This window comes from Eupeodes corollae, chromosome 3 (genome assembly GCF_945859685.1).
Source record: "Eupeodes corollae chromosome 3, idEupCoro1.1, whole genome shotgun sequence".
Taxonomy (NCBI): Eukaryota; Metazoa; Arthropoda; class Insecta; order Diptera; family Syrphidae; genus Eupeodes; species Eupeodes corollae.
In genome coordinates, this window is record NC_079149.1 from 102,658,768 (window position 1) to 102,674,454 (window position 15,687).

The following is a 15,687-nucleotide window of genomic DNA, read 5'->3' on the forward strand; positions in this document are numbered from 1 at the left end:
TGACCGCACGCTTAATAAACTAATGATTTCTTTGATTTGTGGTGTCAGAATGGCAATTTTTTGATTTCAGAATTTAAAATTTTGAATTATAACGTGTTTATGAAGATATACCAAAAAATTGACATTTGAATGAAGTATTATTCCTAATCGAATAATTCGTTTTAGATTTAGATTTGATCTAAAATTGGTGGTGTCACAATACAATTGAATTCGGTTATAATGAATTTTCTCACTCAGATCCTTAGATCAATTATCAAGCATTGAAAAATTGTTGCTTCCGTAAACCATCCTGAGTTTTGGACGAATTTTAATAATTTCCCATGTTTGCCTACCACTTTCTTACTATTCTTGGATATCCTGTAGCGGACAATTTTACCACAACAAGTTCCTCCTCCCTTTTAGCTAACCATTCTTAACGAATTCTTACTGCGGCCCCAAAATTCTGGAAGAGTTTAGTAGAAACCTGGACCATCAGTGACCTGTTCTTCTAACATTTTGGGAAAGCAAATTTAACAGGGCTTACCAAAGTGTGCGAAAAGATTCCCCACCAACGAACTGTGAGACGGTTGGCCCACATATGGGCCTAATAATATCGCCAAAGGCAATAAGACGATACCCATGCCCAACAATGCGCGTAGGAAAGTCACGCCAACTTTAACTTAGTACGGCCGAGTGCCCATGATAAAGTATTAACGATACAAAATCACTTCAAGAATATTTTAATAACTTTCATTTTAATTATAGGCTTGGCTACCGACTTCGTTCAACACGACATAAGTACTCGGTAATGCAAGGAGTTCCACACGATTTTCGAGAAAGTCTTGTGTGGAATGGGTTCGAAGGTGAAGAGCTGAACTCATTCACAGAGCTACTGGGTGATCACATCACCTTTTTACAGAGATCGCTTGCGATGAAAGATATCTCGGTCGCACACCCCAATCTTATGGATGGAGGAAGTTGCGGGACCGAGACAGATCGTTCACCACGCATAAGATCAGAGAGGATTGCCTGAGGGCAAGTAGCCGGAGGGTCAAGCTCGCCATAATGATGGCACTTTTTGGATTGTGCCCAAAGCTAACGGGTGACCACACAAAGATGCCCATAGTTCTTTTTTGTCTCGTTTCGGTGGAAACACTGCTATGGTGTCGAATGCGCGATCCAGTTGAAGTACAGGTCAGACAAATTTGTTTTCATTTGTTATCAGTCGTCATGGATAGTTATAGCGATAAAGAACGAGCATTTTGCATTGAGTTATATTTTCGTGAAAATTCGTATGTTAAAGTACGACGTGCATTCCGGCGTCAGTTCAAAGTTCCTCGTTATAAACGCGTGCCTTCATGGAAAACTGTCAACAGATGGGTTCAACATTTTCGTGAATCCGCCAAGGTAATCGATAAAAAGCGTACGGGCCCGCCTAGAACGGTCCGTACGGCTGAAAACAATGAGAGAGTCCGTGATGAGATTCAGGTTAGTCCGTGGCGTTCAGCGCGACTACACGCGTCTTCTTTGAGCCTAAAAAGGGAATCTGTGCGTAAAATTTTGGTCAAAGATTTGAATTTTCACCCGTAGAAACTCATGATAACCCATGAATTGAGATACCGATTACAGACAACGTTAACTCTTCGCTCAGACAATGCTTCAAAATTGGCAGATGGTGAGATCATTTTGGGTAATCTTTTAATGAGCGATGAAGCTCGTTTCGAGCTCTCCGGCGCCGTAAACAAGCAAAACTTCAGGTATTGGGCAGAAGATAACCCAGTCTGGATACACGAAAAGCCGTTAGAGAGCCAGCGTGTGACGGTTTGGTGCGCGGTAGCGGAGTGGGGCATTGTCGGTCCCTACTTTTTTGATGGAACGGTAAGCGGAGAGCGGTACAGAAACATGTTAAGCAACTCCCTCCTCCCCGAACTTCGACGTAGGCTTCGTTTGAGTCGAAAAATATTTCAACAGGATGGTGCGACGTGTCATACTGCCTGCGAAACGCTCGTTCTGTTGAAAAAAGCGTTCGGTACTCGTTTACTCTCTCGATCGACAGATTTCGCTTGGCCTCCTCGTTCTCCCGATATGACGTTCCGGATTTTTTTCCTCTGTGGATTTTTGAAAGGGCGTGTCTACACGACTCGTGTACGTGATTTGGAGGATTTAAAAGGGCGCATTCGACAAGATATTTCTGAGATTACGTCGGAAATGTTAAGAAATGTCTTCGAAAATTGTGTCAAAAGATTAAACGATTGTGTAAGCCAAAACGGGCTTCATTTAATGGATGTAATATTTCAAAAATAATTTGTCTAATCTGTATTTTTGAATAAAATTTGTTTCGTTGTTGCACGTGCTTTGGTTCTGGAGTTATTTCAAAAAGAAATATGGGCATCTTTGTGTGGTCACCCTGTAAAAGAAACGAAAAATTGTGTGAAGGATTTTTTTAAAAGGCCTACATACGATACGTATTTTTTTTGTACGATAGTTTTTAGTAAGTTGAAGATTTTGTTCTGCTGTGGAGAAAAATTGGGTTCACTACGATAGCCGTCGTGAAAGTCGAAAAGCTAAGTATAGTGTTTTCTTTGTTTCTGAGAATGTTGCTTTTTTGTGTACTTCCTTTGTTTCTAATCCGTCCTTTTCACCTTCGCGTCAAAAGTCTGTTTTTCCGGTACTACATGAAATGTTTACCGTTTGATTTTTTTTTTTGTCAAAAATCCTTTTGGAGTGAATTTTTTTCCTGGTTGTGTTTTACCAATTTTGTTTAACAATTAATAAGTTTCTCGTAAGTGTCACAATAACTCTCGCGGCACATCGGTGGTGTGCAATTTTGATTTCGTTGAATTTAAAATAATTTAAGTCGATCTTCGACGATATTGGATTCGGGTCGGTCGAGCGGTGAAAAATTTGCAAAAATCCAAAAAGAAAAGAAAATACGAATTCTGTTTATGCGAATTCCTTTTGCGTTGTGGTCTGTTGAAATACCAGCAAGAAGCGACTGTTTTTTTCTAAAAAAAATATTCGGCCATAGAATTCTCGAAAAAGCTTTGCTGAGAATTATATTCAAAGAAAATACATTGAAAAATGGTCTCATTAGACTGAAAATCAAGTTAACAACAATTAGTGATTCATTTTTGGGGAATTAGTCCTGTGTTCTCAGCTCAACTGGTTTTGCTGAGTAAATACAACTTATTGAGGCAATTATTTACCAGTTTTGACTTTGTGAAAAGCAAGGAGATTTGATAATGAAGATGTCAATATTGAAAGACGGTTTGATGCTTTACAAACTGCAAGTACCTTAACTTAAATGACTCTTCCAGTGGTTTTCCAAAGTGGAAAGAATTGGTTCCAAAAAGTCAAAATGGAATTTTCGAAAGTTGTTCTAATTACATTCGAGAGTACTTCTGCTAGTTAACTCTCGGGAGACAGTCCATTTGAGAGCCAAATTTTAGAAATTTTGATATCGCGAGATCTCTTCTAGAATATTGACAGTTTTCTTATCGGCACTGTTCTCAAAAAAGAAAAAAGCATTTAAACAAAAATGTTGGGTAAGACCGTTGGTAGATCGTCGTAACCAATTCGATGCGAGCAAAGCATACTATTTCAAGAGAGCTTCAAATGAAAGATCCTAAACAGTTTCGAAATGTTTGCCGTTTGTCAGTTAGTGACATGAAATATTTGTAACAAAACGTTGGACCCATAATTTAAAAAAAAAGATACCCAATGCCAGTACGCGAGCGTATACTGGTAACATTTGGATTTTTATTCCGGTAAGCATTTGAATAGCAAGTCATTTTCGAAGAAAAACCTAAAAGTTAATTGTATGATATGTGCAAGTGATTCATACCGCAGCCTTCAGTACCTTTGTCGGATTCCAGTATGTACAATAGGAAGAATTGTGAGAGACGTCTGTTCAGCAATTTTCAACAGTTTGAAAGACAAGTTTTTTGAAGGCAAAAAAGAAAAAAAATTATTTCATAGTTTTCAATAAGTTGATTGGTTTACTCCAATGTCCACTGCTTTGCCATGTTTACCCTCGAGAGCTACCCACAAAATACGAACTGTGTTGGTATTTCGCCAGCTTATCTCGGATATTGGTAAACACATGTGTCCACTTGTGAGTGACTTTCAAAAAGATCGAATGTCGAGAGTAATTCGTTAACTCTCCGCGAGCTACTCTCCAGACTAAGTCCACTTGCGAGATCGCTATCGAGAGCAGCTTAAGAGCGATTAGCAGCACGTTTACTCTCAAATGAAAACCCACCTTTATAGATAAGTGTTCATATGCGTAAAAAGATTTATATTTTATTTAACGTTTTATTTTCTCAGTACAAAATAAATCTTAAAAAAGTACAGCTTCTCCTTTTCTGTAACTGTGTTAATAAATATCGATGAACTTTTATAGAGATCTTAGTTCGAAACCTTTTTTACTCATACTTTTTAACAATTTCTTCGTGAAAGCCGGAATATTTTTTGCAATTTTTGTAATCGTAGGAGAAGTAGTGGTGAAATTTCAAATATCAAAGAATATCCTTATTTTATTTTTAATTAAATCTTAAACTCAAAAAAGTACCTACAAGTAATACAAGCTCTTCACAGAAGGTCAAAAAGATGTACATGACTCGCGCCCGGGATTGATGAGCAAGTCAACAACCAATAAAAAACACACAGAAGAATAGTGAAGAAGTTTGTTTATAGAAAACTTGCCGAAGAAGTCGTCATATTGATATTTTAGATATTTTTGGTTTAAAGCAGCGAAGTTGGACACGAAGCTGTTGGATGATCTTGACATTTTTTGAAATTGCTTGTTCGTAATTTTATGATCAAAAATAACAACGTAATTATGCCTCAGCAACCGTATTTACCGGATCTTTTTCTTGTTTCCAACATTAAAGAAAAATTATAAAATGAAGGCACCATTAAGGTGATAAAACAGAATTCCTAAAAGAGCTTAGGGACAAAGTTCCTCGAAGATTGGATACAAATTTGGTATAAAAAAAAACAAGCATATTATAATTAAGAAAGATTTTTAAAGGGTGGTAATCTTGGAAATATATGACACCATACACAAATTTATTTTGTATTGAAATACTCAATTTAATATGTGGCCCAAAAAGATAAGGTACCTAATTGATTAATAAACTATATCAAACAAAAAACCGAAAACAAATAAAATGATACAAACGAAAAAAAAATTGCAATCATACAAAATTTAAGTACTTTATGTGTTTCAATAATTGATGTGGTAGTAACAGCCTGATTGAGCTTCGATAAGATAAGCGTCAACTTTCAACTTATATTTGTATTATTGTTGTTGTTAGAAGAGTATACAAATAATAACAATTATTTGCTATTTACTGGCTTTTATGCTGAGAATTAATAAAGGGTGTTTCATGTTTAGTTTTTAGTGGGATTGGATGATTTTTGGGATTCAGTCTCTACCATACAAGTTTTTATTTTAAAATGTTAAGTTAAGATTCTGGAATTAAAAGTTAACAATTAATGATTCAAGCTTATTTGTGTTACTTAGGAAGTGAAGGTCCGCACAATGCCAGATTTCTCCAATTAAAGAGAGAATTTATGCGGTACAGGATAGGTATCTTAGGGTTAAGCGAAGTTACAAAGATGTCAATCAGAACCCTCATTTCGTGGGAGCCCTTTGGGGAAAGGCTTATCAAAGGATTCAGAGTAGAGTACGGCCCGTCACCATTATACAGTGTTACAGCCCGACGGAGCTCGTATCTGATGAGAAGAGAGAATGCTTTTACAGTCAACTAGGAGCCGCCTGCAACAACACTCCTCGCCTTGGTATTATTTTGGTTATGGGAGACCACAATGCTAAGATTGGCAGTAACAACAACGAGCTAAGGCATGTGATGGGTGTTCATGGTGTCGGCAATTGCAATGATACTGGTGAGAGGTTCATTGACTTCTGCAACACACATGGCCTAGTAATTGGTGGCACTATGTTTGAACACAAACTGCGTCATAAAATTAGCTGGGTGCAAGCGTCTTTCTTTCTTGAATGTCCGAAACAGAAGAGGCGCTGACATGGGACCTGCCCGTGGACACCACTTAATGATAGCTACCCAACTATTGCGTACAGCTTAAGTTCGAAGATCCAATGGAATAAGACGAGCCCCCAAATTCGACATCGCCTGACTAAAGGATCCCACAACCCGTCAACAATTCAGGGACCACCTGTCTCACGAAATGAGAACAATCAGCACCACAGTACATGACGACACCGAACTGTGTGAAAAATGCTTTCATTTCAGGTGCTGACAGAATAGTCGGTCCGAAAGAAGGAAGCACCAACACTTGGCTTTCAGAAGAATCTTGGGCAAGGATCAACGAAATGAGCTAGAGTCTTCGTACCACATGAAAAAGAGAGAGGTTCACCACAGTGTGCGCCGTGACAAGCGTCACTACATCAACGCAAGAAGCAGAAGATGCTGCAAACAGGTGCGACAGGAGGAACGTTAACAGAATAACCAAAGAGCTGACCGGTAAACACAGCTCAAAGCAACACCTGGTGAAAGAAGTAGACGGTACTGCGATAAGTTCGGTGGATGAGCAAGTCAGAAGGTGGAAATAACACTTTACCTCTTTTTAAACCGAGTGTTTGCAAACAACGCCAATGCATTCCGAAGCACCTGAACAAACTAATCTCCAATCTGCACCGCACCTCGCAGTAAAGATAAAATCGTTGACGCAATAAAAACACTTAAGAACAACAAAGCGGTAGGACTTGATGGAATTCCCACAGAGCTTTTACAAGCAGCGCCAACGTCATCAAGCGAACTGCTTCATCCGCTCATAAAAGAAGCCTGGACCACCGAAAGCTTCCTCGATGAGTGAAAGAAGGGAATTATCGTCAAGCTCCCAAAAAAAGGATATCTAACAAAGTGCGAAAACTGGAGGGGAATTTGTGTTCTACCAGCCGTTGCCAAAAGAGTGGCAAAAGTTATACTGACAGAGAACACCTTGAGGCCACACTCGATGCCGAACAAGCAGGATTAATAGATTCCAAACGGACTTAACAGGTCTGATGTCCTAAGAAAGTAAGTATTTGTTTTAAGCTTACTGTGGAATGGACAAGATTCCACAAATATTTTTTAAGCAGGTTAGTTAAGCAGTTTTAATGTGATACAGTGAGTTAAGGCACTCAACAGGATATTGAAATTTTTTTGTATTTTTCAATTATTAGTCGATTTGATTTTGTATTTCTAAGAAACCCTGTAGTAATAATTATTTATTAAAAATAAGTTCCTACTTTATATCTTACAACAAAAAAAAGTTCTCTTTCCAAGAATTTGATTTTCTTGATTACAAAAACTTCTTTTTTTTCTGTTCCTTTGGAATAATAATGACTTTCTTTTTTCTTTCTTTGAAAATTTATTTACTAAAATAGGATAGATTGGAAAAGGAACCAACAACAACAACAGGATACTTAAGCAAATGGATATATAATATTATAGTACTTCCGGAAATCTTATCGATCAATTTCAAAGGGAGTGTTTCTAGTGTGGTTTCTGTGTTGTTTTTACTTTTCTATTTCTCAAAGAAGAATGGAAGGAAGAAGTGAGGAGTAGGTTGGTCATTTCGAAGAAAATGGTTTTAATATAAATTACAAAGGCATTATTGACTAGCACTGCATTAATTAATGTGGCAAAAAAGATTTTCTTTCTCACTGGTGCGGTGGTTTTGGTTTTAAATTAACGATTCGACATATTGAATTTTGTTGGTTTCTATAGAAAATATAAAAGAGAAAACAATTAATGAAGCATAACAACAGTTTAAGAAAGTTTTCTCTTTTTTGAATAAGTATACCTAAGTGTTGTGTATATTAAAAGATGTTTATTATACTAAAAGTCTTCATTTAAGGATAAGACGATTAATAAACTTGCACAATTAAGCACATGGATTTTAAGTTAAAAATCAAAATTTACAACAGATGGTAAGATAAATGAATTTCCAATAGAAGCAGGAACAAGGTACAAAGGATACATACAATACATTTAATGAAGTTTTGAAATTCTTTTTTTTTGTCAAAGAGCTATTTATTACACCCCTTGGCTAGGTGAGAAAGAGATCTAATGTTCAATGGGTTTAAGGATAGTCAAGGCATTCACCTAAGACTCAAGAAATATACCAAAAAGAAAATGTTGGTGGAAGAATCAAATGTGAAATCTGCTGAGATCATTTGTCAAACAAATTTATAAGCTTGAGATAATCAAATTCGACTTTTATAAATGATTCATTGTCTAATGTGACATAAGTAGTATCCAAGTCACTAGTTAACCGCCATCTAATTTTTTAACGCGACATTATATAGCAGTCCCAAACTAGAGAGGATATGTTTCCCTTATTATATCAAGACACAATGTGAGGAGGAAGGTTTCTAAGAATTGTCGGTGCATATTAGTTTTGAATAACTGAATATCGCAATGACTGGGAAAGACATTCCACATTCGCCTAGTACGGCTAAAGAACGAATATCTGTACTTGACAGTACGATCGAAGTTGGGCTCGACGGTATACTGATAAGTGATAAGCATTCCTGAAGACGCGAGTAGGATGGTTGAATTTATTAAAAGAAAGAGAAGGAGGTTATTTCTTTAGAGCATAATCCGTTAAATAAAGGTAAAAAGAGTGGAACAAGAAATTTGTTGATGGTGTTCAAGCGACGTAACCATAATTCAAAACATTCCTGTCCCATATGAATGAATCATTATAATTTTTCAGTTTCTTAAGTTTCGTAGACGTAATGGATTATATCGGTCAGCCTACAATTCGAATATCCACTTAATACTGATGCCTTGACCCTAAAAGAAGTCTTGATATGATTCTTGATGTACTCGTCAACTGAGAGTGCTTTAATTTTTACTTTTCCAATAAGAGGTTTCACTTTGAAAAACTCACTATTTGGACAGCTGTCAGTTTAAAGTTATCATCTTTATTGGTATACCTAGCTATGAAGATATTTTATAGGTAGAATTTTAAGTTATTGGTTAAGAAGACGGTCATTTTCAATTAAGCAGCGAAATAACAGCATTTTGTACAAAAAAGTTTCCTGACAGTGTTATTTTTAGAAGAAGTGATATCGTGTGGTTTAACACCTCAGAACTATTTTGTGTGGGGTTATACGAAGGATCTTGTCTAGGCAGATATGCTCGACTGCTCGAGACCGAATATTCCGCGTGATCTGGGCACACCTGTTCAGATTTTCGTACAAATCTTTCCAGAAGAGCTCATTGATTTGCTTCTTTTTCAAACTAACTTGTTAGTAGAACAAAAAGCTGGTGGAGGCGTCTCATCTTTTACTCCGACGGATGGTGAAGCGATCAAAACTTTTTTGGCAATAAATCTGTTCATGGGTATAAAAAATACTGCCAAGCTGCAGAGACTACTGGTCAGCTCAGCCAGAATTGCGTATCAGTATTTGAGTTCGATAATGAGCAGGAACAGATTTCTATGGCTTCTGGGAAGCATTCACCTGAATGACAATACCAAACAAGCCAGCAGAGGAAGTACAAACATCGACAAGTTTTTCAAAATGTGGCCAATAATCGAAATACTGTCGCGGACTTATTTTTCATGCTTTATGCAAAAGGAATCAAGGAATCGATGAATCTATGATTAAGTTCAAGGGACTTAGCAGTTTGCGTCAGTATATGCCAGTGAAGCCTATAAAGCGCGAATATAAGGTGAGAATTTCAAATCTACACCGGAAAATCGTCAGATTTTGCGAGCTTAATCTCGTTGCTCGTGTTGTCAAAGACCTGACTCAAAAATTAATAGGAAAAGGGCATTATGTGTTTTTTTGACAACTTTTTCAATTCCGTCCAGTTTCAAAAAGATTTGAAAAACCAAACCTATTATTCTTGTGGAACTGTACGAGCCAAAAGAAAAATCTGCCAACTAACTTTCTTAGTGATAAGTGTTTGTCAAAAGGAAATTCCTACTGGCGGGTCAACAGAGAAGGAATGGCTTTCGTGAAGTGGAAGCATACGAAAGCTGTCCATATCTTAGGACACTTTTTGGACCTTTCAAAAAATACAACCACCATGCGTAAGCAAAAAGTTAGTACTTCGGTATCCATCAAAGGTACAGAAATGATAGCAATATACAAAAAAAACATGGGCAATTACTTGATGTTTCTGTTGGGCACTCATTTATTTTTTTTGAAAGAAAGATCAATTGAGAATGATATGTCATTGACATTGAAAGAGTTTCGAATCGCAATAGCAAATAGACTTGCAGTAGCTCATACACATAAAACCCCCATAGAGCGACGCTTCTCAGCAATTGATGATGAAGTTGTTCTAAAAACTTGTTTATCTATTAAATCAAACTCAATAGTATTTGACGAAATGCATCCCGTGTTTGTGAAGGCAACTCTACCGACTACATTGAGATACACACCTTTTCAACACTATTCTCATGACTGGAGTTTTTCCTACCTGGAAACGTGTTAAAATTGTTACTATTTCAAAAACCCGAAATGAGTATCGGCCAATAGCCATATTGCCATATTTATCCAAAGTTTTTGAAAAAAAAATATGAACACACAAATACGGCAACATCTTAAACGTAACGACATGCTATGTCCCAATCAATCCGGTTTCCGTCCCAAACACATTTGCATTACTGCCCTTATAAATTTGGTGGAATAAATAAGAGTAAGTGCAGATAACAATTTCGTGTGTTTTCTAACTCTTTTGGATTTTTCCAAAGCTTTTGACACTGTTAACCACCGTAATTTATGCATCAAATTAAGGGATTAGTTTCAATCTACGGCATCATCAGTGAGACTCATTTTCTCATATCTTAGTTCTAGACACCAAGCAGTAGTTGCTAACAACCAAACTACAAGTTTTCTTCCGCTAACACGAGGTGTTCCTCAAGGGTCTATTTTGGGTCCATTTACTATGTATGTTAATGAGCTCCCGTCTCTAAGCTTTAAATCATTCATACATATGTATGGGATGATGTACAGCTTAAGAGTAAGTACAGTACAGTACTGGGGTAGTTTGAAAATGGCATTTGCGAGATAAACGAAGATCTTAATACTCTTAACACTGCATTTTTCAACTATGTGCCGATAAAAAAGACTAGGAGAAACAATAGACCGATTTGGTTCAATAGACGCCTACTTAACTTAAAGAATGCTATGATTAAAAAGTATAAGAAGAATAAATCCAATCCATCTATTTGTTCGGAATATTTGCTAACAAAAAAAGAATATGAATTCCTAAAAAAATTCCTATATAAACAGTATCTTTTCTCTGTTGAGTCAAATATAAGATCCAATCCCAAAGCATTCTGGTTGTTCCTTAATAGTAAAAGAAAAACGATAGGTTATCCAAAAAATATGTTTTATGAAGGAGCTGTATCGAAAAGTGAGGATTATATTTGTGATATGTTCAGTTCTTTCTTTCAGTCAAATTTTGTAGAAGACTTAGACGCTTCAAGCCTTACTGGTAATATTTATAGGGGAAATAATATAACAAGTCTTGGTTATGTGATTCTAACTGTGGATGAAGTAAGGACTGAATTGTTGAGTTTGGACTCAAACCTTGCTTGTAGTCCTGAAAATATTCCACCGATATTTTTCAAAAATTGTTCAGAGTTTATGGCAATAGCACTTACTTCAATCTTCAACTTATCTTTACAAAGTGGGGAATTTCTGGATTCATGAAAAGTATCCTTAATAACCCCAATATTCAAATCAGGTTCAAGGCAAATTGATCCCGAAAATTTTCGAGGCAATTGTAAAACGAAGAATTTATAATGAAGTGAAGAACTACATTTGCGAACCCCAACATGGGTTTTTTACCGGTCGATCTACCACTACTTTATTTTCTAATTTCTTAAGAACTGAATTAGAGGATGGTTGTTATATTTACTGACTTTGCATAGGCCTTTGACAGGGTTCAACATCAAATACTTAGAAGAAAATTACAGTTAATGGGGTTTCACTCTTCTTTGCTCATATGGTTGTCCAGTTATTTGACTGGACGAAGGCAATTTGTACGTATTGGTAACAAAATGTCAACGGTTACCTTTAACAGATCTGGAGTTCCTCAGGGAAGTCGTTTAGGACCTATACTTTTTCTGCTTTTCATAAATGATTTGCCTTTGTATATTATGAATTCAAAGTGTCTGCTTTATGCTGATGACCTCAAGATTTTTAAGTCTTTAAATAGTATAGATGACTGTGGTCTTCTTCAAGAGGATTTTAATAATGTTGTTAATTGGTGTGCTATTAATAGATTGCACTTTAATATTTCTAAATGTAATGTTCTCTCCTTTTTCATGCTTCGTCATCCTTTTTTATTTAAATATTCTATCTCAAACTCAGATCTAGTTAGAGTCAATTTTAAAATGGAATTAGGCGTAATTTTTGATCAGAAACTTAGCTTTGTACCGCATTATGATTATTTAATCTCGAAAGCCAAAGCCATGTTAGGATTCCTAAGAAGAAACTCTCAAGGTTTTTCCGATCTTCACGCTTTGAAATCTATGCATACATCGTTAGTTAGATCTGTTTTGGAGTATTGTTCTGTTATATGGGATCCATATTATGTTTGTCATATTAATAGAATTGAAAATATTCAGAAAAGATTTACACGTTATGCTATCGAAAAGCTGGATTGGGATTTTGCTCCTTCTTATTAAGACAGATGTAATCTTCTCGGACTAATGAATCTTCAATCTAGAAGAAAATATTTGTTAATAATGTTTGCTAGAGATGTTCTTATGAACCATATTGTATGTCTTCCTATTCTTTCTCTTTTTAATATTTATGCACCTGAAAGATCTATAAGATCTAGAGATTTTTTTATATTGAGTATCATAGAACAAACTATACCCGTAATGATACTATAGTCAAATCTTGTACTACGTTCAACTCCATTTCCAATGTGATCGACTTTAGTCAAGTGAGATCAATTTTTAAACACAATGTTCTTTAAGTTATATATATTGGTACTTTGCATCTTGGAAACAAAGTTTTAATTTAAGTTGTACATATTATTACATTATATATTTTATTTTATCATTATTATAATATTTATTGTTAATGTTAGTCTGATAGATGTTAGTCGACAGATGAAATAAATAAATAAATAAATGTTGTTTAATAAGATATTGCTCTGGTCTCGATCAAACGGACTTTGTTTAAATCGTACTAAGTCAAAATACTTAGTCATTTCAAAAGACCCTATAGACACATCTTGCTTTTCTCCAATATTACTCAATGATAACTCTATTCAGTTTGTTGACTCAGCCAAGAATCTTGGAGTAGTATTTAATAAGACACTCACTTGGACAAATCATATACAACTTATCATAGGTAGAGTGTACGGAAGGTTACGTATGTTATGGACCGCCCAAATAATCACTCCAATAAAATAAAGAATGATACTTGGTAAGTCGCTGCTTATTCCGAGCACAAAAGGAAACTTAATAAGAACTGAAGCTTGTACTACCTTAAAAGATATTGTATCTTACTGTGCAATAACAAATAAATAAACTTTAGCAAAAGTCCTGTACAAGCACAAATGGTAAATTTCTCCCCAAACTTCTTTTCGAACAACACTCTATTAAAAAATGAAGCAATTTCCCAGAAAGAAAATATAGACATTGAAGTTAAAATAACACAAATTTCAGAAAGACAACTTTATCAATTTAAGATAGTTCTCGAATATCAGTAAATGATAGTTATTTTATGAGCTAACAAACAAACAAGCTTAAAGAAAAATTGAAAAATAAATCACGTCCGGACGTAATTTATGATAAAAACCAAACCACAAATTCACAAAATCACATTCCAACCAAAAGTCTCTGATAAGAAGCTAGATAGGTACAGGTACCTTACCTATTGAAGTTCATTAACATCAAACCTACTTAAAATGTCGCGCCTTTGAAATTACCTACAACTAGGAACTACTAGTTGAAAATTTATTTTTCTATGAAACTTATTTAAAGTATTGACTAGTTAATATTCTCAAGGTCGAATCATGAAAAAAAAAAAAACAATGTGCGCAAAGTATAAATTTATGTACACAAAAACCTTTTTTTCATGTTGTTGTTATTGTTCTGGTTTGTATTATAAATCCATGTGCCTAGGTAAGTATTTGTGTATGTTGTTCATGTATGTATGTGTTTAAATAGTTTTGGCCAAAAATTGTATCTAGTTTTGCCTCCCAGCCCAGACAAGGTCAATCTCATCTCAATCATAAAACAAAAATGAGAACTCTTTGTCGTCATAATAGTTTTCCCTTTGAATCTTTCCAACACGAATTCTATTCCAGTTTAAAAACTTTGGGAGAGTTCCAATTATTTCACAAACTTTCAATATTTTTTTTCAAAATCGATGAGCAACATTTGAAGAAAGGGATCATTTCCCTCCTTGAGAACTCAAGAAGTTGAATTCATAGAAACAAACAAAATATGTTTACGAATCTTATTGGAATTGTTGTGAAATCAACAAAATATCACTGACTCACTGTATGTTGAATAAAATTTTCAGGCGAATTCACTGACAAGACAAGTCGAAGTCAACCACGCACACTCTACGAGAAGGGAAGGGGCAGGGGGGCAACGTAAAACGAAGTACTAAGTGCACCGGGAGTCGTGTCGTGAATCGTAATCAACGGGTAAAGAAAAGGACACCAAAACTAAAGACAACATCACAAGAAAAAAAATAAAACTAGGCCACCACAATTCCATTTCCATTCCGCCATCATCACCACCCCCCTCGATGGGAGCCAATTACTTTTCAATTTATTTTAAAATAAATTCAAGGAAGTAGAAGAAGAGTTTGATGAACGAAACCAAACGCAAACAATAAAACAACAAATTTTCTTCATCGTCATAGATTTTTCGCGAACATTTTTAACAACGAAAACCACACGAGACGAAAGAGAAGACACTATGAGCAGAGAATTGAGTATTTTTTGAGTAAAATAGATTTCATAACCTGAAGCTGAACCCTGAAGCTGGCTGAGCTCTGCTCAGAGCTGAAGCCTGAAGCTGAACAAGGTTCGCAGCGCTCCGTCGTCGTTTAGTTCTTCAGAGACTCAGATGAAGGCGAACAAAAAGAAAAACCAACACAAAAATTAAACAACAACTGTAATATTCCAGAACCATCACAATTGAAAACGTGTTTATCCCATTTTTCTTTCTTTAAGATTCAAATTTGAAAAATTAAAAATTTACACGACGTTTTCATTTTCGAGGAAAAGTTCATCAACTACAATAAGGCAAATAAATTGTAAAAAAAATGTAATTGGAAAAACCAGCAATAATTTAGTTTCAGAAACAGAAGAGATGTAGACATTTTCTTTTCTGGTTTTCTTTTATTTTTCATTTTTCATTTCTTTTTACCTTATTTATAGAAATTCATTTTGATGCGCTCTGTAGGAGTTTCGATTCCTAAAGACAAAAATTTGTAGGTTAATTTTTTATTTTATTGTCACACTTGCACTTCTGGGTTTAGAAAAGGGGGAATTTTACACTTTATTCGATTTTGTATTTCTATTTTCGATTTGGAATTGTATATTTTATTGATATCAGGGGCTTGTTTTTATTTAATTTAAATTTTTTTGATTTGGTAATTTCACTTATTAGATAAAAATACGTACACACACTGCTCCGCAAAACTGACCGACACGAATGAATTTTTCTTTCTTCTGGGAGCAA

The 15,687-nt window shown here is 35.4% G+C and overlaps 1 protein-coding gene across 1 annotated transcript in view; it reads right to left on the reverse strand.

Moving 5' to 3' along the window:
• Positions 1-15,687, reverse strand: part of LOC129949808 (E3 ubiquitin-protein ligase Ufd4) — a 144,178-nt gene extending 128,491 nt beyond the window's left edge. Inside the window, exon 1 of the mRNA XM_056061457.1 lies at positions 15,373-15,687. The gene's annotated coding sequence lies outside the window, so the exon portion shown is untranslated. The remainder of the gene's footprint in view (positions 1-15,372) is intronic.